We start from the raw sequence: 21852 nt of genomic DNA, 5'->3' as shown, positions 1-21852 counted from the left end.
CACAACACAATAATTTGTGCATTATCAGAACTCAATAAAATAACAACTGCAAGTGAAAAATCTGGTAACATCATGTAACTTGATTTTTTTTCATACAACAGTGCATATATTTTTGCTCAGTGAATCTTACCCACTGCGATCCTGAATCGGATAAAGCGGTGGTAAAACAGACAATAGATGAATAATAATAAAAACACAAAAATTGTACATATACTATTAGGGTTCCTGAGGCTGCTGGCAAACTCACCTCTAGTTCCCAGCGTCGCAGGAATTACAGAAAGTCTCAAACAAAGACCTCTTATAGGAGGTCTGCTAATTAGGGCTGACAACCTGCAGCTGCTGCTCGCCTATTTAAGTAGGCGTCACGCAGACGCAGGTTGTCACACCTTTTGTTTGCTTTACTGGTTGCTGCGCCAGTCCTCTCTTTTTAGGGAAAGTAAGGTATACCCGGGCGCTAAAAGGGCGTTCGGGCTAGTAAGTTGAAAGACTGAGGTAAACAGGGACCTTTTGGTTTTCTCCTCTCCTGACAAGGGAAAGTTGGTGTGACTCCGCGCAGTCCTCGTGCTGTGTTTCATTTTGGCGTGTTTATTAGCCACTTCCTGCCTAGTTAGCAGGTGGCTAATCATAGCAGCACCCCTCTCCAACACGGCATTCTTAGCCCATTGTTTACACCGTCTCCCCTCACCTGGCATAGCCTAGTGGGTAGCAATACCGTCTGTGATTCCCGCAACGCTGGTTCTGATCGCGACGTGCATAATCAATCTTTTTTTATTTTTTCTTCTCCACAGATCGGCTCCTCCCAGAGATTGCTTCTGGTGCCAGCTCCGATCCGGTTTGCCGAACCGTTCAGCTGCGAGCATTTTGTAACTTTTTTCCGGACGATCCCGTCCCGTATACAGTCGTCCCGCATTGCAAAACGTGTGACTGTTTTTGCCTTAGTTTATTTCCTTTTTTGTATTTTTCAGATCGGCGCCTCCTGGCGAATCCTTCTGGTTTCCGCTCCGATCTGTGTCCCGAATCACCCACCGGCGAGTTTCGGTTTCATTTGTACCGGGTAGTATCTCTCCGGCGTATAGCTTCATCTGTGCTTTAGAAGCGCATTTTCGTTCTCGGCTTTTTGGAGCTTTATAGCGCAGTGGATAGCTCAGCAGCCTCGCACTCCAGTGACCGGGGTTCGCGGCTCCACTCTGCAGTTTTCTTTTCATTCTCTTTTTGTTTCTATAGCCTGCGCCGTCAGCGGCTTCAGTCGGGGTTCTCCCGACTTGTTTTATGTTCTCGTTTTTTGTTTGTGTTTATTATCTTCAAATAAATAATATAACCTTGTTCTCTGCATCTTGGGTCCGCTTCATCCTTTCCTCATAACATATACGGTATTTATGAGTGCTTTTTGTTCTAGAATATGATCTCCAGATGCTGTGTGGTGACTAAAAGCTTTAGCTACTGCTCATCATGGGCACAGATCTGTAATTCTATCCCCCTTTAGGCCTTCCATCATCATTATGCTGGCTGTGCAAATGCCCACATCTAAGCATTTGCTCATTAGAGGTTGTTGAAAGCGTTCACGTTCAGCCACACTGAAACACCACGTCTTTTTTTCCTTCTTTCTTTCACAGATGGGCAGAAGGAAACGAGGGTTTTGTGTTGGAAGTAATGAGCAAAGAGACAAAATTTCAAACACCTCGTCTAAAACGATGAGAATAATAATAAGCATAATCTAGGGCAGATGGAATGCTTTTATTTGTACGTGTAAAGTACAAGGACATTTTTTATTCGCATATTTCTGCTTGTTTGGATGCAGGGCCAGCCATTGTATGACACCCCTGGAGATGAGAGAGTTAAGGGCCTCGTTTAAGGGCCCAACAGTAGCTGCATGGCAGAGTCATCAGGTTTTAAACTGAGGTTCTAATCGTACTCCTTTCCAGACCCTGAGATGGTTAACACTTTAATATTTTGAGCCAAATCACCATCCTATGACCTTTAGTTTAATCAGAAGTGCTGAAGGGTGAAAAACCAAAATAGAATAAAACATTAAGGCTGACTAGGAGGCTAATGCAGAATGGGCCGACAGACTCAAATTAAATAAAATGGTTCATTAAAAACAAAAGTGAATCAGGAAAGAACATAAAATACTGCAGTTTGCAGACTAAGGGTCGAACTGTATCGTATTTTAGCTAATAATTATAGCTGTGGTGGCTAGTTTAAGAATTGGCTTGTATTTCATTGCTTATATTTAATCATCTACATTTTTTGCATTTAGCAGACGTCTTATTTATCCAAAGTGACTTAAAGGACAGTGACAGTCTACAGTCTTAGCAGTTGAAGATTAAAGGCCTTGCTCAAGGAACCAACAGCTGCAACCTGGCAGTGGTGGGGTTTGAAACCACTAGGCTACGACTTACCCCATCACCCATCTAGGGTGACGAGGTGAATCTGACAAATTCAGCACTTCACTTTGACTGAAGGATTTTAGATAAGTAATTTGGTGCATTCATAGATACATTATATTGCCAAAAGTATTCACTCACCCATTCCAAATCACTGAATTCAGGTATTCCAATCACTTCCATGGCCACAGGTGTATAAAACCAAGCACCTAGACATGCAGACTGCTTCTACAAACATTTGTAAAAGAATGGGTTGCTCTCAGGAGCTCAGTGAATTCCAGCTTGGTACCGTGATAGGATGCCACCTGTGCAACAAGTCCAGTTGTGAAATTTCCTCACTACTGAATATTCCACAGTCAACTGTCAGTGGTATTATAACAAAGTGTAAGTGATTGGGATCAACAGCAACTCAGCTGTAAAGTGGTAGGCCATGTAACCCCACTGCTTCCGATGCTTTGCATCACGCTTGGTGATGTAAGGCTTGGATGCAGCTGCTCGGCCATGGAAACCCATTTCATGAAGCTCTCTACACACTGTTCTTAAGCTAATCTGAAGGCCACATGAAGTTTGGAGGTCTGTAGCGATTGACTCCGCAGAAAGTTGGCGACCTCTGGGCACTATGTGCCTCAGCATCCACTGACCCTGCTCTGTCAATTTACGTGGCTACCACTATGTGGCTGTTGTTCCCAATCGCTTCCACTTTGTTATAATACCACTGATTTCACGACTGGACTTGTTGCACAGGTGGCATCCTATCACGTTACCACGCTGGAATTCACTGAGCTCCTGAGAGCGACCCATTCTTTCACTAATGTTTATAGAAGCAGTCTGCATGCCTAGGTGCTTGGTTTTATACACCTGTGACCATGAAAGTGATTGGAACTCCTGAATTCAATGATTTGGATGGGTGAGGGAATACTTTTGGCAATATGGTGTAGGTTAGTTCTCCTCGAGCAGTTTTCCGAATTGTTTAATTTATTGACAAGTTGCGGATTCGAAGCGATTCGCATTTATTTTCCAAAATGACAATTCTGTCGCTGTGGTCAGATGAGGTGTTCCCCAAAGCTTTACTGCTACCTGCATGGGAGTCCAGGGTCTTTTTAATAACGTTTAGTGGAGTAGAGTCCTGGATTTGTTGTATGGCCTTGTTCAGCATGCCCGAGTGTTCTGATATTAGCGATTGTTCTAACTTTTTCAGTGCTCGTAGAAAGAAATTATGTTTTGTGTCCGAGTTAGCATTACCCGTTGTAGCTACTGTAGCCGAAAACATTCGCTCAACAGCGGCGGGTGTGCGGGTAATCTTCAAAGTTGTTTTATCTCTCAAATTGCGGGACGTCTTGTATCTAAATATACTTCAGTGTCTTATTTCCTACTTGTTACTGTGTAAAAGATGCTTTACCACACATCTACTCTGGCTCCAACATAACCCGGAGGTCCCATGTTCATATTTATAATAAGATACCAAAGGTGACCAGAGGCTGTATATAAAATCTTACACAAGCTTCTGATGAGTTGATGTGCTTCAATGAAAAGAATCAGACTCAAAAAAATCTGTCATTTTTTAAAAATTTCGTTTACCTTTTTTACCTTTATTGTCATTATACTGTACAACAAAATTCAATGTGCTTGTTATGAGGTGGGGAGGAAGGACCCAAGGATGCGGAGGTTTAACTAAAAAGGGTTTTATTTATTAAATCATAAACATAATATACATAAAATAAAAGGAATAACAATAACAAAAAACACTTCGGGGAATCCCGAAGGCAGCCGGACGTCGGGGGCTGAAAAGGAACAAAAAAAGCATACAAAAGAAAAGGGGAAGCGCGAGGCGCGAACCCAGGACTCCTGCCTCCCGACCGGGAGCTTTAACAGCCTGCCACAGCGGCGCTAGTGGCAGACTCGCTCCCGGCGCTATTGAGGCAAAGAGTGGGTTCGCGAGATGGAACACCTCGCGCTGTTGGCCGAAGAAGGGGGGGTAACACCGACAATAGCTGCGTGGCATGGCGCTTTCCAGCAACTTATGCTGGCTAGAGCCATGCCAGCTACCGGGTGTGATTGATTTGCGGGTTTCAAAAGTTAAAGGCAAAGGCGCTGTCACCAGCCAGGGTGGCTGGGAAGTGGCCATTTGCTCATGCGCTCCAGAGGGCGGAACGTGACGCTGTCACCAGCGGTAGCTGGGAGGGGGTCACGTTCCTCTGGGCGCAATAATGGGGTCTCTAGGTGGCGGCGGCACGGCGGCTCGACGGCGCGGCGGCAGCGGCCCGACGGCGACCTGAAGGCGGCGACCAGGCGGCGGCGGCGGCACGACAGCGGCGGCACTATGGCGGCAGCTTGGCGGCGGCGGCGGCCTGGTGGCGCCCACTAGCGGTGGCCCGGCGGCGGCGGCACGGCGGCGGCGGCACAGTGCGGCGGCACAACCTAAAGATAAAAAAACAACAAACATAAAAGGACACCGCAGTGTCAAACAAACTCAAAGAAAGAAAAAAGAATCAGCCAACAAGAGCAGAAGGTGCGACGGCTACAACTCTGCACCTATCCCTTAAATAAGGGAAGGCACAGGTGCAGCCACTTCGCCCTAACGAGCTGGCCAGGTAATTAAAGGCACAGCTCGTTTCTGCTCTGTAAGGCCTGTGGCGTCAGGGAGAGATGGTACATTCCCCTGATGCCACAGAGCCTAACAGTGCTCTTTTCTAATATGAGGGGAAAATATATAAATACAGTAGACCTTTGACTTACGAATTTAATTGGTTCTGAAGGGCTGTTCTTAAGTCAAAATGTTTGTTAGTTAAACCTATTTTTCCCATAAGAAATAATGTATACAGTGCCTTGCAAAAGTATTCGGCCCCCTTGAACTTTTCAACCTTTTGCCACATTTCAGGCTTCAAACATAACGATATCAAATTGTAATTTTTTGTGAAGAATCAACAACAAGTGGGACACAATCGTGAAGTGGAACGAAATTTATTGGATATTTTAAACTTTTTTTAGAAATTAAAAACTAAAAAGTGGGGCGTGCAATATTATTCGGCCCCTTTACTTTCAGTGCAGCAAACTCACTCCAGAAGTTCAGTGAGGATCTCTGAATGATCCAATGTTGACCTAAATGACTGATGGTGATAAATAGAATCCACCTGTGTGTAATCAAGTCTCTGTATAAATGCACCTGCTCTGTGATAGTCTCAGAGTTCTGTTTAAAGCGCAGAGAGCATCATGAAGACCAAGGAACACACCAGGCAGGTCCGAGATACTGTTGTGGAGAAGTTTAAAGCCGGATTTGGATACAAAAAGATTTCCCAAGCTTTAAACATCTCAAGGAGCACTGTGCAAGCGATCATATTGAAATGGAAGGAGTATCAGACCACTGCAAATCTACCAAGACCCGGCCGTCCCTCTAAACTTTCAGCTCAAACAAGGAGAAGACTGATCAGAGATGCAGCCAAGAGGCCCATGATCACTCTGAATGAACTGCAGAGATCTACAGCTGAGGTGGGAGACTCTGTCCATAGGACACAATCAGTCGTACACTGCACAAATCTGGCCTTTATGGAAGAGTGGCAAGAAGAAAGCCATTTCTCAAAGATATCTATAAAAAGTCACCTGGGAGACACACCAAGCATGTGGAAGAAGGTGCTCTGGTCAGATGAAACCAAAATCGAACTTTTTGGCCACAATGCAAAACGTTATGTTTGGCGTAAAAGCAACACAGCTCATCACCCTGAACACACCATCCCCACTGTCAAACATGGTGGTGGCAGCATCATGGTTTGGGCCTGCTTTTCTTCAGCAGGGACAGGGAAGATGGTTAAAATTGATGGGAAGATGGATGGAGCCAAATACAGGACCATTCTGGAAGAAAACCTGTTGCAGTCTGCAAAAGACCTGAGACTGGGACGGAGATTTATCTTCCAACAAGACAATGAACCAAAACATAAAGCAAAATCTACAATGGAATGGTTCACAAATAAACGTATCCAGGTGTTAGAATGGCCAAGTCAAAGTCCAGACCTGAATCCCATCGAGAATCTGTGGAAAGAGCTGAAAACTGCTGTTCACAAACGCTCTCCATCCAACCTCACTGAGCTCGAGCTGTTTTGCAAGGAAGAATGGGCAAAAATTTCTGTCTCTCGATGTGCAAAACTGATAGAGACATACCCCAAGCGACTTGCAGCTGTAATCGCAGCAAAAGGTGGCGCTACAAAGTATTAACGCAAGGGGGCCGAATAATATTGCACGCCCCACTTTTCAGTTTTTTTTTTCTAAAAAAAGTTTAAAATATCCAATAAATTTCGTTCCACTTCACGATTGTGTCCCACTTGTTGTTGATTCTTCACAAAAAATTACAATTTGATATCGTTATGTTTGAAGCCTAAAATGTGGCAAAAGGTTGAAAAGTTCAAGGGGGCCGAATACTTTTGCAAGGCACTGTATAGGATGAATCCATGCCAGACCTCCCAAACACCCCCCTTACCTAACATTTATAATGTCTTAAATGGTCTTTTTTGTTATAAATGCAAGTATATTTTCCCTTAAATCTTAAATTATAGAATAGACATTCCTGTAATAAACAATACTAAACAACAATACACAGTAGTACTGTACATAAACACACATCACATTTCAGTACAGTACGTGTGCTGTACCATACACCATAATAAATGTTCTTCTTTTTATAAAATGTATCTACCAGAAACAACAATAACTCTCATATCTCTCTATTATTTTCTTTCTTTATTTCAGTAGTGTTGTATTTTGTAGGTGTAATTTTACGAAAGAAAGAATACTTTACTCAGGCGAGTTCCTCTCTCACTCACTGTCCCCTCTGTCTGATACACAGTGAAAGCTACTGGCAGGAGTAATTATACAACAACAAACAGTGATTTCTTTTCATTTTCTCACCACTGCGCTTCCTCTGCACATTCTTTTTGGCCATTTTAATATTGAATTTTACAAAATATAAAGACAACACCGGAAAAACACTGTCCGCTGTCCAAATGTTCACTCACTGTATATACATATATAGAGAGAGACGATTGGAGTCAACTTATTTGTGACGTCACGTGTTTCGCAAATTTCTGTTCGTAATCCGAAATTTGTTCGTACGTTAAGTTGAAAAAGATTGTTCGTAACCCGAATTGTTCGTATGGTAAACCGTTCGTAACTCAAGGGTCTACTGTAAATAAAAGGGAAATAGAAAATAGAATAAATATAAACAATGTAGCCCAGTGGTAAACATGACAGTGAGTGCAGTGCTTTCATATCACCTGGAGACACCAAATCTCCAAAACTCCCCTCCTTCAGCTCCATGCCAATGTATTATTTAGAAGTCTAGCCAGGTAAAAGCCTTTCCTGTGATCTAATCACAAACATAAGTGCCTGGAGTTTGCTGAATGCTACAGGGACCGTGTCTGAAACCATGTTCTGTGGTCAGATGAAACAAAAAGCTTTTTGGCAACAAACACTCAAGGTGTGTTTGGCACAGAAAAAAAGATGACTATATTAAAAAGAACACGGTCCCCACTGATCAGTATGGTGGAGAGTCTGTGAGATTGTGAGACTGTTTTTCCTCCAGAGACTCTGGGAATCACAAATTTAATGAAATACTGGGGCATTTTAGATTAAAATCTGTCTTTATTTGCCAGTAAAATAATAATAAAAAAGATTATTATCCAAAACAAATGTTGGTGCTGACGAAGACTTTCAGAGTACCTTGGATGGCAAAGAAAACAAACACATGGATCTTCAATCAATCAACCAAACCTCAGTGGTGTCCAAACTCTTTTCTAGGAGGGCCAGATTTGATAATGTGAAAGTGCCCGAGGGCCAACTGATGACATTATTTTAAACAATAAAATATGCATATAATACACTGTTATTTAATCATTTTATTTTCACACAGCAAACAACAACCACATGTAAGCATTCAGGTGCTAAACACGGTTTGGGTTTAAACTATAGCAATACATGGCTACCTTTGGAGGATTTCCTGGCATACATAACCATAAGACAAAAGAGAAAAAAGACGTTCATATTGAATAATCTTTGACATTTCGCTTAAGTTATCTGGCTAACTCAGAAATCATGCTTTTCAAAATATTTTGATCTAATATTATGCATAAATGAAGCATCAAAACACAGATACAATTATTTAATAGATCTATTAAGAAAACCTTTTAATACTGTGTTGTGAAGAAACTTGGCTGGGAAATACTGTTCTAAATTACCATTTAAACACCTATAAATACCTGAAACAGTCAAGTTACCAGCCATTATCTTTACTTTGTAAAGTTATTGACTGTAGCTATGAAAAAGTTCAATTGTGTTAATTAATACAGTCCATGTAAACGCTTAGTCCATATAAATATCAGATACAGATGTGTTTTTAAAAAACTACAAACATCACAAATATAAATCATGTTTACAACCATGTGATTAAATGACTATGCTATGGACAGACAGAGATTTATACCCACAATCAACACATGTAAAAAAAAAAAGTGAAAACCGCTGAAAGTGGAGATACATGTTTTTCATCGGACAGCGACGATAAATTATTATTTTTTCTGTTTGACTGTGCTGGCGGGCCACAAGTAATGCAATTTAAGACAAAAGGTGTGGCCCGGACTTTGGACATGCCTGTCTTACATGAAGTCCAGATAACCAAACTGAAGCTTTTTTATTTTGAACACATTATAAGGTAAGGAAAAAGTAACAAGATGGAAGGATACAAAAAAAAATAGAGGAGCAATAAATGGGCCATTAAGAAGCTTAAAAAGATCCAAACAGAAGACAGAATACTCTGGAGAAACCAGAGAAACCATCCACATGGTCACTATGACTATGTGACTTTACAGCACATGATAACTATAACAGAAAGGCAGTAAAATGAGTAATAATGTTAATACTATTTTATATGTTTTATAAGTTCAATTCAGTACTGTTTATATTATTATTATTTTCAGAAAGACCTTTAAAAGAAGCTAACCTCACTGAAGGAGAATGCTTTTTCTTATTGCAGGCTGTTATTTAGGGGGTGTAGGTTAAAGCTACTTTGTGAAAAAGTCTACTGTTAAATGCACTGTAAAATTAAACTGGACTGACATAAATCTAGTTGGATTAAAGGTGATAAGTCACAAAAGTTTGCCTTCATGCCACCTCTATCTGTAAAAGCATTAGCTAAATCAGTGCCTAATCTATTTATGCAGTAAAGAGGTGAAAAGTAACTCGGTTGTGTTGGATTATTAGGGAACTGGCAACCACTTCCAGCAACATGGCTGTGAATTATTTAGATTAAAAGGAATATGTAATTAGACACACTATTGCAACTAACTTGCCACTTTTTGCACGATACCCGATTTCATTTCAGTGTCATTAGGGACTTGCAAAAGTAGTGTTACAACAAATATCCTTAAAGAAAATGGTAAGTAAATAGTAATTTGTTAATCTAGAGACCAGTGCATAACAAATACCACTAATTTACACTAGAATCTCATAAATAGCTGCAAATGATACATTTCTCTGGCTCTTAAGATAAGAATGCTTGTAATATTTTATAGAGTCCAACCATTGATAATCAGGAATAGGAAAAATAATATAGAATGGTATTGCTGCCAATTAATTTTAAAGATGAAGTACATAAAGACAGAGACATACTCTCAGCATTTACATTTTTAGCATTTAGCAGACACTTTTTATTCAAAGCAACTTACAATACTTTAACAGTACATTTTCTAAGCAATTGAAGGTTAAGGGCCTTGCTCAAGGGCCCAATATTGACAACCTGGAGGTGATGGGGCTTGAACCGGCGGCCTTTTGATTAACAGCCCAGTACCTTAACCACTAGGCTACTACTGCCCCTTCCATTTGATGTGAAAATTGTAGCTTGGTAGATATACCAGACTAATAAACAGATTTTAATGTCTATTTAAACTGCACAAATCGTTTATGCTAGCTTAGAGATCCTAAGTAATAACACAAATAGCCACATGTAATCAAGCCTACTGCAAACTGTTGGTACAAAGCTCCTGCACTTCTTTCAGAAAATGTACCACTTCTCACAGAAAATTCTTGCAATTTGTAACAAAGGGCTATAGATGGGAGATGAGGGTGGACACACGCAGAGATGTTACAAATGTTTATTTCAAATAACAACAGACAAGACAGGTTTGCACAAGAAAGGACACACTAACACATGACCTAAGCTAACTGCTAATGCTAATCTAAAATACACAAGAAACCTGACCCTAACCTACTTTAGACTCTAAGCTAAGCTAACATAAAGGCTAACACCAACCAAAAACACGACAAAGGAACCATGAAGAGTAACTAACAAACCACAAACAGCAGGAAAGTCAAAACAGCCTCCCTGTTTCCACACTCACTGTCCATTTTATCAGCTCCACTTACCATATAGAAGCACTTGGTAGTTCTGCAATTACTGACTGTAGTCCATCTGTTTCTCTGCATGTTTTTTTCGCCTGCTTTCACCCTGTTCTTTAATTGTCAGGACCACTACAGTACAGAGCAGGTATTATTTAGGTGCAGCGCTACTGGAGTTTTTAAATACCATGTCCACTCACTGTCCACTCTATTAGACACTCCTACCTAGTTAGATGTAAAGTCAGAGACTATCGCTCATCTACTGCTGCTGTTTGAGTTGGTCATCTTCTAGACCTTCATCAGTGGTCACAGGACGCTGCCCACGGGGCGCTGTTGGCTGGATGTTTTTGGTTGGTGGACTATTCTCAATCCAGCAGTGACAGTGAGATGTTTAAAAACTTAAATACCTGCTCTGTGGTGGTCCTGGGAGAGTCCTGACCATTGAAAAACAGCATGAAAGGGGGCTAACAAAGTATGTAGAGAAACAGATGGACTACAGTCAGTAATTGTAGAACTACAAAGTGCTTCTATATGGTAAGTGGAGCTGATAAAATGGACAGTGAGTGTAGAAACAAGGAGGTGGTTTTAATGTGATGGTTGATCAGCGTATACACCGACCAGACATAACATTATGAGCACTGACAGGTGAAGTGAATAACACTGATTATCTCTTCATCACGGCACCTGTTAGTGGGAAGGAAATATTAGGCAGCAAGTGAACATTTTATCCTCAAATTTTATGTTAGAAGCAGGAAAAATGGGCGAGTGTAAGGATTTGAGTGAGTTTGACAAGGGCCAAATGTGATGGCTAGACGACTGGGTCAGAGCATCTCCAAACCTGCAGCTCTTATGAGATGTTCCCGGTCTACAGAGCACAACAATGAGTTTGAGGTGTTGACTTGGCCTCCAAATTTCCCAAATCTCAATCCAATCGAGCATCTGTGGGATGTGCTGGACAAACAAGTCCGATCCATGGAGGCCCCACCTCACCACTTACAGGTGTTAAAGGATCTGCTGCTAAAACCTTGGTGCCAGATAGCACAGCACACCTTCAGGGGTCTAGTGGAGTCCATGCCTCGACGGCTCAGGGCTGTTTTGGCAGCAAAAGGGGGACCAACACAATATTAGGAAGGTGGTCATAATGTTATGCCTAATCGGTGTATGTATATCCCAGCTCTGCAGCTCTATATTCAGCAACTGTTGGACCCCTGAGCAAGGCCCTTAACTCTCTCTGCTTCAGGGGCGCCGTACAATGTCTGACCTGCGCTCTATTTTAAATATAGCAAATAAAAAACATTCTATTCTCTGCATTTTCTTCGGGAAATTTTCCTTTCTGTGTACCATAAAGTGTCACGTCAGAGGAACTCACAGTCCATGATATATTATAAGATATAACAGTTTCATTTTAACACGGCTGTTAATTGCTCACGTTGCTCATAAAAGCGCAGATAAAATTTCGATGTTATGACAGTTTTAAGGTATGTGTGCTAATTCTGTAATGTCAGATTTATGTCATTCTTAAAGAAGTGCAATGGTGGAAGATTTAAGTCAAGTCAACTTTATTTATATAGCACTTTTTACAATAGACATTGTCTCAAAGCAACTCTTTGGAATCCAGGACCAACAGATACAAAAACAAAACTCCCTGTTGAGCAAGCCGAGGGCGACAGTGGCAAGGAAAAACTCCCTTAAAATTACAGGAAGAAACCTTGAGAGGAACCAGACTCAACAGGGACCCATCCTTCTTGGGTGGCCTGGAGGATACTTTGAATAAATAGGATTTACACAAATCATACAAACACAAATTAAAATGAACTAAAAGTTATAACTAGCAAAAATAATTGGAGTTCTTATTTAGTCCAGTCTGTGATAAAGTCTGTAGTGAGTTCTTGACATTCTTGGTGCAAACACAGGTGCAGCAACCCCAGATCATAGCACTACCCCCACAGGCTTGTACGGTAGGCACAAGGCATGATGGGTGCATCACTTCAGCCGCCTCTCTTCTTACCCTGATGCGCCCATCACTCTGGAACAGGGTAAATCTGGACTCATCAGACCACATGACCTTCTTCCATTGCTCCAGAGTCCAATCTTTATGCTCCCTAGCAAATTGAAGCCGTTTTTGCCACTGACAAGTGGTTTTCTAAAGGCTACACAGCTGTTTAGTCCCAATCCCTTGACTTCCCTTCACATTGTGCATGTGGAAATGCTCTTACTGTCACTATTAAACATTTCCCTGAGTTCTACTGGAGTTTTTTTACCATTTGATTTCACCAAACGTTTAAGTGATCGGCGATCACGATCATTCAAGATTTTTTTCCGACCACATTCCTTCCTCGAAGATGATGTTTCCCCACTGTCCTTCCACTTTTTAATAATGCGTTGGACAGTTCTTAACCCGATTTTAGTAGTTTCAGCTTCTCCTTAGATGTTTTCTCTGCTTGATGTATGCCAATAGTTTAACCCTTCTGAAACAGATTAACATCTTTTTCACGACCACAGGATGTGTCTTTCGACATGTTTGTTTAACAAATGAGAAGCTACTCACTGCATCTGTTAGGGTAAAATAACTTGTTGCCAGCTGAAACATAATCACCCATGCAGTAATTATCCAATGGGAGGCTCTTACCTATTTGCTTAGTTAAATCCAGTTGGTGACCTTTTTTTGGCCAGGCAGTGTAGTTAAAAATGTAAAATGTGAAATAAGTAAACTATCAGTTTTACATAGAGTAGCTTTAGACTCCGGCACCCCTAATTATTAAAGCAGAACTAAAAGGGAGAGCGAACGGGTAACAAGGTCATAAAAACTTTCATAGGACATCAGCGCCCACCTCCCCACCATCATCAAACCTGAGTGAAGTGTTACCAATTAAAATACAACTTAAACATGATACTTTTATGAGTTATTATGTAATGCTTTGTATTAGCACATCTTTTCTTCCACATCTAATACTGGCACTGTGTCTGTATGAAAAGTTGTTCGAGGCTGTAGATGTAAAGTAATGCGAATTAAAATCTGCTTTTTTTTTTTTTTTGGTTTGAGTACTTTTTAAGTTTAAGTTTTCTAAGATTTACGACCTGTGGGCCTCATTACAGCTTTAATGCAGTCTGTCTTTTCACTTTGAGGACAGAATGTTTTGACTGATTAAAGTCAGGACATTCAATTTTGCGAGACGCGATCTTATTCGGTGAAAGAACAATATTAATAGGCCTGGCGTGCATCTTCTAATCCATTCACAAATAAATTAATCATACCTCCCTGGAGTAGGTGCTGAGCTCTGCAGCAAACATCTGTAGCATAAATTACAGCATCACCTGTAGACTCAGTATAAACAGTCCAGGCTCGGCTCGGAGATGTCTTTTGAAAGGTGAACATGTTTACTTTGTTTGCTGAGAGAACGTTTACCCAGCAGGATGTAGAAAATATGAGGAAATCAAAACCGCCCTGGTTCCTGTTAAGTCTGACTTAATGCCAGCAGTGGAAACAGTGTTTGATGAATCGGAAATTCTGGTGCGTTCTTAAACTTAAGTGGAAATAAGCCATCAAAAATGCTTAATAATAATGAGCAAAAGATTAAAAAATTATTTAATTATTGAATTTAATTAAATAAACATGCTTTCATCCTGCTTTCTGTATAATTATGTTTATAAAAAGAGACTCAAACTGTGCCTCAGCTCAAAATTTTATCTCAGTTTTGCCACATTAATAATGTAGCAGCAATGTTTGGTAACAACTTGGCAAGTTACAATGTATTACCAAAAGTAAATAAACATCCAACTACAGACTTGTTTGACTTTCTATTTTAAAACTAAGAGTTTCCCCATAGTTTGTACCCAATAATATATAAAACCACCTCCTTGTTTCTACACTCACTGTCCATTTTATCAGCTCCACTTACCATATAGAAGCACTTAGTAGTTCTACAATTACTGACTGTAGTCCATCAGTTTCTCTACATACTTTTTTCACCCTGTTCTTCAATGGTCAGGACCCCCACAGGACCACTACAGAGTAGGTACTATTTAGGTGGTGGATGATTCTCAGCACTGCAGTGACACCGACATGGTGGTGGTGTGTTAGTGTGTGTTGTGCTGGCAGCACTGCTGGAGTTTTTAAATATCGTGTCCACTCACTGTCCACTCTATTAGACACTCCTACCTAGTTGGTCCACCTTGTAGATGTAAAGTCAGAGACGATCGCTCATCTATTGCTGCTGTTTGGGTTGGTCATCATCTAGACCTTCATCGGTGGTCACAGGACGCTGCCCATGGGGCGCTGCTGGCTGGATGTTTTTGGTCGGTCGAGTATTCTCAGTCCAGCAGTGACAGTGACTGCTGTGTCTGATCCACTCATACCAGCATAACACACACTAACACACCACCACCATGTCGGTGTCACTGCAGTGCTGAGAATGATCCATCACCCAAATAATACCTGCTCTGTGGTGGTCCTGTGGGGGTCCTGACCATTGAATAACAGCATGAAAGGGGGCTAACAAAGCATGCAGAGAAACAGATGGACTACAGTCAGTAATTGCAGAACTACAAAGTGCTTCTTTGTATATGGTAAGTGGAGTTGATTAAATGGACAGTGTGTGTAGAAACAAGGAGGTGGTTTTAATGTTATGGCTGAGTATATATATATATATATATCCCAGCTTGTTTGGAAGCTGGGGTCAGAGTGCAGGGTCAGGCATTGTATGTTGCCCCTGGAGCTGAGAGGGTTAGGGGCCTAGCTCAAGGGCCCAACAATGGCTGCATGACAAAGCTGGGATTCGAACTCTTAACCGTTTAGTTGATAGCCCAAAGCACGACTCACAAAATAATCCCTAAAACATTGAAACAATACCTGCAAGATAAAAAAAAATGAACGCAATTTCATGCAGGATACTTAACCAGGGTAGAACAAAACTGTTGGTAAAGAACTACAAACCAGAAAGAACAATGCCAACATAAGGGGTGTCCAGAATGACTGAAACAAATGAAAGTATCTAAAGTAGAGATAGTGGAGAGAAAGGGGATAGAATCAGAATGAAAACTGGTTGTCACAACAGAGCCAGCTACTCAATCCACCAGCATGCAACAACCAAAGAAAGAAATGAATGAAAAAAGGAAACTCAGTATAAACCAGGGGTGGCTATAAAAAGAGCTGTGCGTCGAATATTTAGAGTGTTTATTTCATTTTGGTTACACAACTCCAGTGAGCTTTGTTGCCTTAATTTATTTCTCATGCGTATTTTTATCAGATTATTTTTGATGCAGCTTAACTGGATTGTTTGTGAAAGTGATGCCGTTTGATGTGTTCGCTTCATCTCTGGTTTATTGAATCAGTGTATTTGTCTCTTTATGTTTCAATTAATATTCAGGCTATATTCATTCAGAGCCAGACAGAATCTATGAAGGTAAGACATAAAACACACTGCACTGAGCACCAATTCATCACAGTGCACCACACACTCCCAAATTAATTCACTTACTTACATCTATGTATATACACACTAGGTAAGAAGCGTGTGCCATCCATTGTATTTATGTTTGAGTAGGGAAGTTTAGTATAGTTAGTTCTTTTGTTTGGCATTTTGTTTGTAGTGCATAGAACTTAGTTTGTAAATTGAAGAATAGGAAGCATGTGTTTGGTTTTATTCTTTTCTTTCCTTTAGCACCGCTGTCGTCCAGGCCCTTTTGTCTTTGGTTAATGTGACATTGTACATAACCCACTGTATGTGTGCCAGCCCAAAGTAAACTCTGGCTTCACCAATTGCATTCAGTTTGTGTTTCTATTATTTTCTCTATGTTCTCAATCTAAAGTTTATTGTCTAGGACTCCACCTCTGTAACCACTATTGTTACTGACCCTACATCCCCAAGAATACATATAGGGTGCGTAACACAGTCATAAAACCAGAGAACACGATCTACTTACAGTGTCACTGTTCTGCCCACAACCTCATTCCATCTAGTTTGTTGGTGTAACAGCTCTGCTAGGCCAAGACGTTTGTGTACAGATGCACCGATCAGCCATGACATTAAAACCACCTCCTTGTTTCTACACTCACTGTGCATTTTATCAGCTCCACTTACCATATAGAAGCACTTTGTAGTTCTACAATTACTGACTGTAGTCCATCTGTTTCTTTGAATGCTTTGTTAGCCCCCTTTAATGCTGTTCTTCAATGGTCAGGACTCTCACAGGACCACCACAGAGCAGGTATTATTTAGGTGGTGCATGATTCTCAGCACTGCAGTGACACTGACATGGTGGTGGTGTGTTAGTGTGTGTTGTGCTGGTATGAGTGGATCAGACACAGCAGCGCTGATGGAGTTTTTAAACACCTCACTGTCACAGCTGGACTGAGAATAGTCCAAACAAAAATATCCAGCCAACAGCACCCCGTGGGCAGCGTCCTCTGACCACTGACGAAGGTCTAGAAGATGACCAACTCAAACAGCAGCAATAGATGAGCGATCGTCTCTGACTTTACATCTACAATGTGGACCAACTAGGTAGGAGTGTCTAATAGAGTGGACAGTGAGTGGACCTGGTGTTTAAAAACTTCAGCAGCGCTGCTGTGTCTGATCCACTTATACCAGCACAACACACACTAGTGTCACTGTCACTGTCAGTGTCACTGCAGTGCTGAGAATGACCCACCACCTAAATAATACCTACTTTGTGGTGGTCCTGTGGGAGTCCTGACCATTGAAAAACGGTGAAAGCAGGGTAAAAAAGGATGCAGAGAAACAGATGGACTACAGTCAGTAGTGGTAGAACTACAAAGTGCTTCAATATGGTAAGTGGAGCCGATAAAATGGACAGTGAGTGTAGAAACAAGGAGGTGGTTTTAATGTTATGGCTGATCGGGGTAAATATAACACTTATATAAGAATATAAATCCATACTTTTCTTTTTTAGTCACACAGACATAGACAGTGAAAAAAGTTTAAATGAATAAAGTTTTTGCTTTTCCCCTCATGGGAACAAATCAAAGTTTCAAAGGTTGTTTTTCAATTTAAGAGGACTTCAAAACTTTCATTAGGACGTTGACCTTTTTGTCTGGGTATTTGGAAATTCTCAGAAGCTTTATTGCAGTACTGTCGGGTTAGCCACTCCGGGACTCTCATCACGGCCTCTTTACTGAGTCTGTGCTGCGGAAGTAGGTCAGTGTTTATTTCAGCTAAGAGCGGTATGATGGTAAACTCATTCTGCCCCGGGTGTTTTACATGGGTCCTATTGCAGGGATGTTTCATTCATATTAATATTACAACTACTAAGTCTGACATTTGGCCTGGCTCGCTACTAAGTCTTCGCTCACTTGACCTTTTGTGTAACTGCTTTTACGTCCTGGCCTGATTTAAAGATTTGTCCACTTAAACTGTGGAAACAAATCCAAATGCTGTCCTATTGGACAAAAAATTAAGTAGCATATATTTTATAAATGAATTTCATCTAGTTTAGAGATCAGAATATTCTAAAGGCTCTGAAATGTCATTAAAACTTTAAAACTGTAGGGCATTTATAGGTTATACAGTATATTAATTATACACTGATCAACCATAACATTAAAACCACCTCCTTGTTTCTACACTCACTGTCCGTTTGATCAGCTCCACTTACCATATAGAAGCACTTTGTAGTTCTACAATTACCAACTGTAGTCCATCTGTTTCTCTGCATGCTTTGTTAGCCCCCTTTTATGCTGTTCTCCAATGGTCCCCCACAGGTTCCCCACAGAGTAGGTATTATTTAGGTGGTGGATCATTCTCAGCACTGCAGTGACAATGACATGGTGGTGGTGTGTTAGTGTGTGCTGTGCTGGTATGAGTGGATCAGACACAGCAGCACTGATAGAGTGGACAGTGAGTGGACACGGTATTTAAAAACTCCATTAGACACACTCCATTAGACACAAAGTCAGAGACGATCGCTCATCTATTGCTGCTCTTTGAGTTGGTCATCTTCTAGACCTTCATCAGTGGTCACAGAACGCTGCCCATGGGGTGCTGTTGGCTGGATATTTTAGGTTAGTGTTCTATTCTCAGTCTAGCAGTGACAGTGAGGTGTTTAAAAACTCCATCAGAGCTGCTGTGTCTGATCCACTCATACCAGCACAACACACACTAACACACCACCACCACGTCAGTGTCACTGCAGTGCTGAGAATGATCCACCAATTAAATAATACCTGCTCTGTAGTGGTCCTGGGAGAGTCCTGACTATTAAAGAACAGCATGAAAAGGGGCTAACAAAGTATGCAGAGAAACAGATGGACTACAGTCAGTAATTGTAGAAGTACAAAGTGCTCCTATATGGTAAGTGCAGCTGATAAAATGGATAGTGAGTGTAGAAACAAGGAGGTGGTTTTAATGTTATGGTTGATCGGTGTATATAACTTGTATTCAGTACATGGCTTGTTAAATATTAATCTGTTAATGATCCAACTGATATTTCAGTCAGAATAGAATACACCCATGTCACCTCAGTCCAAATAGACTAGTTTAATTGAGGCTATTCCAAATACAATTATATATTTTAAGTAATCTGTTAAATAAAGTAATGATAGCCATGTATCCAATTATGTTACAAGTTTAATTACGTTCTGTGCATATGTTTGAACTACAGTGGGGCCAAAAAGTATTTACAATTTACAATTAAATTCTTTAAAAATCCTACAATGTGATTTCCTGTATTTCTTTTTTCTCATTTTGTTTCTCATAGTTGAAGTGTACCTACCTATGATGAAAATTACAGACCTCTCTCATCTTTCTAAGTAGGATAACTTGCACAATTAGTGGCTGACTAAATACTTTTTGGCCCCACTGTATAGCAGAAGTACAGAATTCAACATTATTATTATATTATTATAGATTATTGTAATGCTCTTTTAACTGAATGCTCTGGTAGATCCATAAACAAAATGGTTCAAAATGCAGCAGCTCGAGTACTAACTAGAACTAGAAAGTTTGATCATATTAGTCCTGTTCTATCATCTCTACACTGGCTGCCAGTTAAATTCCACATGAATTACAAAATACTTCTACTAACTTATAAAACACTACATGGTCTGGCTCCACAGTATCTGAGTGAACTTTTTGATCACTACAACCAACAGTTTTAATGCCCTTTCTGAAGCAACCCTCTTTTTTTGTCTGGGCACCAGGGACGACTGGCAAGTGCACCTTCCAATGGCTATTCTGTCACCGCCCAAGTTTCCCCACATTATCCAATCATTTTTTTATGCATTTTTTCCCCTTTTTATCCCAATTTAGTGTAGCCAATCAGCTGCTGCGGACCCAGACAGTGTCCAAGGACAGTGTATATTCGCCTGACACACTCCCTCCAACGTGTGCACAGTCAAAACACACTCCCTTCAACGTGTGCACAGTCCACTGATCCCTTCTTATTCTCCCATACTTTGGTGGATTTGTGTGTGAGGTCGGCTTTGCGTACAGAGAGCCATGCCACGATCTCTGAGCTCCTCCACTTTTTGTACAGGTGCCCTGGGCAACCAAGGTCCTTACGCAGTGTTGATAACACTGCCCCTTAGTTTGGTCTTTCCTACTCAGCAGACTGAAGGCCAATTTTGTCTGCTGCAGGCACTAGCCAATTGTGCCTGCTAGGGGGTGCCTAGCCGACCAGGAGCTCAGAATCTCAGAATGTGCTAGCGGATTATCCTGCTGACATTATCCAATCATGTCTATGCAGATACCTGACTGGCTGATATCACCACTGAGTAGAGATAGTGGGCTAGCGTAGTTTACCTCTGCACCACCTGAGCGCCATCTATCAAGTGTTACTGAGAGACATTATTGGTAGCCTCATTACTATTCATTTATCACGCTAGTGCTAAAAATTTTAGCCTGCCATCTAAAACCATGTTTAGATGCAGAGTGAGCGCTTAGTTTGTAGTCCTTACAGAATTGAAACTTTGTTTGAGAAGAGCAAGAGACTTTGCTGTTTAGACCATCAGCAAGTATTTATGTCACCAACATAGTGCTTGTATTTTATTTTATTCATTTATTTGTCAGGGACCATGGACCAAATACATTAATCTCAAAAAGAAATAATGCAGTTAGCTAACAAGCTAATTTCCTCTGCACTCCCTGAGCAGGTAAACACATTACTAATACTAAAAACACCCATATTTAATTAAAACTTCAAATACATGAATGTATTTAAAAGGAGGGGAGAAATAATCCATTAAAACTAATCCGCGACTTACACTCACAAGAGTCTGACCACGTTAATGAACGTTAGTGAATTTTAATGTTTAATAGCTTTGTACAAGAAAGCTGACTAAGCAAAAGAAGTAGCCTGTTTAGGAATACTACACTGCCGCCTGGAGGCAGATCTTGTGGTCCTGCCCTCGTGTTTTCAACATTGGGGTGCAGTATTATCAATGTACACCAAACTGGCATTCGAATACCTAAATGAGATGATCAAAGTCAACATATTTTATTAAGACAGAATTTGGCATTGGGTTTGTGGTGGAACAACCCCTTAATGAAATACCTCAGAGACTGAGTTATGAGTAGATAAGAGTGTTCATCTTGTCTGCAGAAAAGGATCGCACCGACAAAGTCTCATGTACAAACTCGGAATTCTTAGCTGGGATGTAAGAACTGGTCTAAGGGTTAAGAGCATTGCTGAAGGGCTCAACAGTTAGCTTGGTGGTGCTTGAACCAGTACCCTTATGAGTACTAGTTCAGTGCTTTAACCACTGAGCTATCACTGCCCCAATATTTATGGGCTGTTACCATGGACTTGACTGATCATTTACATTTGCAAGGTCTTATTCAAAGCGACTTACAATTATGAATTAATACAATTTGAAATGAGGGTTAAGGGCCTTGCTCAGGCAACAGTGGAAGCTTGGTGGTGCTTGAACCGACAATCTTCTGATTACTAGGCCATTACCCTGCTGATCTATCACTGCTTTTTTATTTATGGGGTGTTACCATGGATTTGACTGATCGTTTACATTTGCAATGTTTTATTCAAAGTGACTAACATTTATGACTGAATATAAATTAAGTTATTGAAGGGCCTTGCTCTGGGGCCCCAACAGTGGCAGCTTGATGGTGCTTGAACCAGT

Source organism: Trichomycterus rosablanca, chromosome 1 (genome assembly GCF_030014385.1).
Source record: "Trichomycterus rosablanca isolate fTriRos1 chromosome 1, fTriRos1.hap1, whole genome shotgun sequence".
Lineage (NCBI taxonomy): Eukaryota > Metazoa > Chordata > Actinopteri > Siluriformes > Trichomycteridae > Trichomycterus > Trichomycterus rosablanca.
Note: the sequence above shows the minus strand (reverse complement) of the source record.